Raw genomic sequence first — 4,831 nt, forward strand, 5'->3', positions numbered from 1 at the left:
TTTTCCTCCCAAGGTGGAGAACCTTGCATTTTTCGGTGTTAAACACCATGAGGTTCTCGTCTGCCCATTTGCTGAGCTTGTCCAGGTCTGGGTGAAACGAAATGTCTGGGCTGGGCTAGGTAGGGAGGATCCTGCCTTGAGCTGGTGCTGGACTAGATGAGCAGAGCTCCTGTGGGCAATTCCAGCCCGATGACAGTGTGGCCTGCACTGGATCTGTTGGGAGGGACCTGCAGGTGGTGGCATTGTCACAGCCGTGTCCGAGAGCTGGATCTTTTTCTTGTGCCAGCAGAAATGTTTCACAGCCACAAGGGACAGCACAGGGCACACAGCTATGGGGGGCATGCAGCCTTACAAAGTGCATTTCATTGACCTGCCTTCCCTAACAGAGGCCCTGAGCAAGACGTGTGTGGAGGCGCACATTTAAAAACCATCACACCCCCACCTCTATGCATTGCAGAGAGGGTAAGAGAGTGTATCTTGCCCCCGGGCCAGTTTATTCCACAGAGGTCAAGGGAGATGGGATTAAAACCCAGTGGTCTTGGCTGGAGGCTCTTGCCGTTTTGCTCAGGGTCAGACCCATCATCATACTTGGGACCAGGAAGGAATTTCCCCCCTGCTTAGATGATACAGACTTAGGGGGCAGGGTGGTGTGGTGAAAGAGGGTTTGCCTTCCTCTGTAGCTGGGGCACGGCCTCTGCTTGCGATCTCCTGAGAGTCTATGAACAAACTTTTATAGAGCAGGATGTTGGCTGCGTGGTCCCCTGCTTTCCCTGGGGCAGGGGCAGGTGTGATGTCTGGTGTTGGATCTCGGATGACTGGACAGCTCTGCATAGTTTGGACAATGGGTTTTTCTGGGTTGGTTTGGATAGGGCTGATCCTGACTCAGGCAGGGGTACACCAGAGCTCCCTTCCAGCCCCTTGGCTCTAGGAGTCTGAGCTGGGGGGGAAATTCTGGCTCAGATTAAGCCTCCATGAAACTCTTGTGCTTAGAGGCCTCTGGAGGAATGTCTCCTGTCCCTGGGGCACCAGCATCACATGCAAGAACCCCTGCATTTGCAAAGCAGATCTCAAGGGAAAATCTTCATTAACTAAAGTAAAAAGTACAAGCAGTCTTTGACTTACACCATTTCAAGTTACAATGTTTCTCACTTAAAACATTTATAAATTGACACCCTGTTTCAACTTTCTGGCATCAGTTTCGACTTTACAACTCTTGATCCAATGCAATGCCACGTCAGTGAACAAGTTTGCTGTGTCACCCATGTCTCTGGAGAACATCCATCCAGACTTGCTTGGACACTTTAAGAAAGCAGACGAGACTGCAGAAAAACCTGCAGCCAGGACTCCTGAAAAGACTGCAGCTACAAACCCTTCAAAAAGTCCAAGAGCCCTTCAAAAAGTCCAGCAAAGTCACCTCAGAGAAATCCTTCCAAATCAATATGATTACTATTTACAATATAAATGCATTAATGTAGCTATATTACTCATCTATAATTGATTGAGTACAAAATTCTGGGTTATTTTTGGTGAAAATAGGGTATCAGGCCTTGGTTCAGGAACTAATGGCCATTTATAACATTTTTTCCTACGGGAAAAAATGGTTCCAAGTTACAATGTTTCTACTTGAGACACAGTTTTAATTATGCTGTAAGTCTGAGGACTGCCTGTATCATCCTTAGTACCCGGAGTCCTTGCCGGCCAGAGCTCCAAGCTGAAATGGGCCGTGTCACAGGAGAATGTCATGCCCCCATCCCAGCTGCTGTCTCCAGATAGAACATGACTCTGGGAAAACTCAGGTAGGAAGGGACCTCAGGAGGTCACATTTAGTCCAATCCCCTGCTCAGAGCAGTACCAGCTCCAACTACATCATCCCAGCCAAGGCTTTGTCTACCCGGGTCTTCAACACCTCCAAGGATGGAGAGTCCACCACCTCTCTGCAGAACCTGTCCCAGTGCTTCACCACCCTCCTCATGAGAGAGTTTTTCCTAATATCTAACTTCAACTTCCCTTGCTGCAGCTTGAGCCCATTGCTCCTTGTGCTGTCATCTGCCCCCACTGAGAACAGCCCAGCTCTATCCTCTGCAGCCCCCTGGCAGGGAGGTGGAGGCTGCTATTTAATCCCCCTCAGTCTTCTCTTCTCCAGACTAAATCAGCCCAGTTCCCTCAGCCTCTCCTCACCAGTCCTGCCCCCCAGCCCCACAACCATTTTTGTTGTCCTCTGCTGGACTCTCTCCAGTGTGTCCACATCCTTTCTGTAGTGAGGGGCCCAAAACTGGATGCAGGACTTCAGATGTGGCCTCCCCAGTGCTGAATAGAGGGGAAGGATCACTGCCCTCCACTTGCTGGCAATGCTTCTCCTAATGCAGCCCAGGTTGCCATTAGCCGCCTTCGCAACAAGGACACATGACATGCCTAGGCAGACGCAAGGAAATGCTTCAGACCAAAGACAAATGACAGGAAAAGCCCTATTAGACTCTCTGGTACATCTGCCTGGCGGCGGTAGGATTGCTCTGCCAGGCATAGTTTGCAAGAGCTTTACTGGAGCACTGGGGTCTGCAGGGCACAGGGTGCAGCAAGGACCCGAGTGCTTTTCTTCAGTGGCACTGGTTCTGAGCAAATCTGAGGCCATTCAGTGGCGGATCCCAGGGCAGAAATGAGAAAGGGACCCATTGCAGCCTCTCTGCTGCTGCTCTAGCACACAAGAAAGGAACTGGGCAGGCACCCAAAGCTTAGAGCCAGCTGAATGGCCCTGCTTGTGACATGGAAGCATGTCGAGCCAATTCAGGCCACCTTTACAGAAGAGAGAGGAAAAAGCACCTCTAGCTTTCCCCATCTCAGGAGTGATGCCATTCTACATGCCTGTCTCTGCTGGGCCTCCAGGCGTAAAGAGAGCTGAAATGTCTCCTAATTAGAATCTTGTTGCGGGTGGTACAAAAGCATGGAACCAGAAACAAATTACAGCTTCCCCGAGATGTCTTAATCTGGGAGAATAAAACCATCCACCTCTATTTTTCCCCCTCCTCTCCCTGGTGAATAATAAAGCAATTAGACCTGCCACTTTTGGCAAAAGGCCCTTCCAAATGGAGCACATTGCTCATTTTCCCCTTTTCATCTTCCAGTCGGCCTAGCTATAGAAGCTGCAGTCAGTTCCCCAGAGAAGGAGAAAGGGGAGATGAAAGGGGAAGATGAGCACCGTGTTTCTTTTTGCAAGATTATCAGTGGCAAGCTCACAATTCAGGGGGGAAACAAATTCCCTGAGAGCATCCTCCAATGCTTTTACAGGTAGTAAACCCAGGCGAGCCGTCGAAGCCTCACTGGTTGTGGGCAGAGAAGGGTGCTGGGGAAGAGTGCAAGTTATAACGGCATGAATCTGTGGATCCCTTAAGTAACCCGAGCCGATGACTCCGCGGAGCCAGGGAAAGCAGGGCTGCAGCTGTCTAAATATGACCCCTTCAGTGCCTCCTAGATATTTTGGTGCCAGCCACGCTGGGAATCAGCTCTTTGTTTCCATGAGCTGTGGGTTCTGCTCCGCCTCTCGGGTTTCACCCCCAGCTTGACACGAGGATGATTTCAGAGCTTCTGGGCTCCGGGGCCTTTAATCCACTCACTTCCGCAAGGAGCACAATTCAATTACTGTTCCCAAGCAGATGTCCCCCGCCAGAGCCCTCATTAAACTGATGATGATGATGATGATGAGGGCTTGGCTTTTATCTCAGCTTCTCTTTGAAGGCTGCCCTGGTGACAGGGCAGGCACGACTTTTTGCTGCTGGTCCAACAAGGGGAGAGACAAGGACTAGGGGCACATCTACACGTGATGCTTTAATGTGCATTAGTCTAAGTTAATTCACATTAAGGGCGTGCTTCTACATGGGTGCATCCTTAATGCACATTAAAAATGGTGAATTTAGGCTATTCACACCTAAATTTGATACCTGCAAATGCAGGTACCAAATTTAAGCATGAACAATTAAAGCGCATTAACAAATGTGTAGGTGCATTAAAGTCCATTAACATTGTGTGTGTCAACTGACTTGAGACTAACTTTAGTCCCAAGTCAGTCCACATACAACATTGATGTGCTTTAACACCTGCACGTGTAGATGCCTGCCTAAACCCGCGTAATGTGCATTAAGCTAAGGCACATTAAATTTAGGTTCGCTTAAATGCACATGTAGACATGCCCTATGTGTCTGAGCCTGGGGTGAGCCATGAACTGTCCCCAGATTCTCAGCTCAGCTTGGCTTGAGACTCAGGAGGCTGGGAAGCTACATGGGGGTTGGCATAAGGCTCTCCCAGGCCTGGGCTCTGGCAAAGATCCTTGTGATGGGCACTGATCCCTTGGGACACTCTGCCCAGGGTTGTCATAGCAGAAGTCTCTGTGTGCTGGGCTCTTTTGCTCTGTGTTTAACCCCACCTGGTTTAGGCTCTCTGGCCTCTGTAGTAGTAGGATCCTGGCTCAGCTTGCTGCCTGTGAACTGAAGGCTTAACTTCCTGCACCACGCAGAGCTTCTAGGGAGGAGGAAGTGCTTCTTGCTTCAGGGAATCTGTGAAATGGGCACAGCCCCTCAGAATTTAGCAGACAAGGAGGGTGGGGTGCTTTAAGGGGATCCTTCCATTGAGCCCTTGGTCTTCCGTGGCAGACAGTCCAGCAGGTCATAGTAGTTTCATAGTTCCATAGTTTCTAGGGTCAGAAGGTACCTGAGCAGATCATCAAGTCCGACTCCTTGCCATGCCAGGAAAGAGTACTGGGGTCAAACGACCCCGGCAAGGTGTTCATCTAACCTCCTCTTAAACACCCCCAGGGTAGGAGCCTGCACCACTTCTCTTGGAA

General features: G+C 50.1%; 1 protein-coding gene and 1 long non-coding RNA gene across 2 annotated transcripts in view; one reads left to right on the forward strand and one right to left on the reverse strand.

Moving 5' to 3' along the window:
• CIB4 (calcium and integrin binding family member 4) overlaps positions 1-4,831 on the reverse strand; it is a 70,330-nt gene that overhangs the window by 58,733 nt on the left and 6,766 nt on the right. The window lies entirely within an intron of this gene.
• The window catches only part of LOC109311555, a 21,973-nt gene that overhangs the window by 10,673 nt on the left and 6,469 nt on the right, over positions 1-4,831 (forward strand). Inside the window, exons 2-3 of the long non-coding RNA XR_002101537.1 lie at positions 86-91; positions 1,095-1,100. This is a non-coding gene — a long non-coding RNA (uncharacterized LOC109311555). The remainder of the gene's footprint in view (positions 1-85; positions 92-1,094; positions 1,101-4,831) is intronic.

The sequence above is a fragment of the Crocodylus porosus genome, unplaced genomic scaffold, assembly GCF_001723895.1.
Source record: "Crocodylus porosus isolate Cpor-Errol unplaced genomic scaffold, CroPor_comp1, whole genome shotgun sequence".
Taxonomy (NCBI): domain Eukaryota; kingdom Metazoa; phylum Chordata; order Crocodylia; family Crocodylidae; genus Crocodylus; species Crocodylus porosus.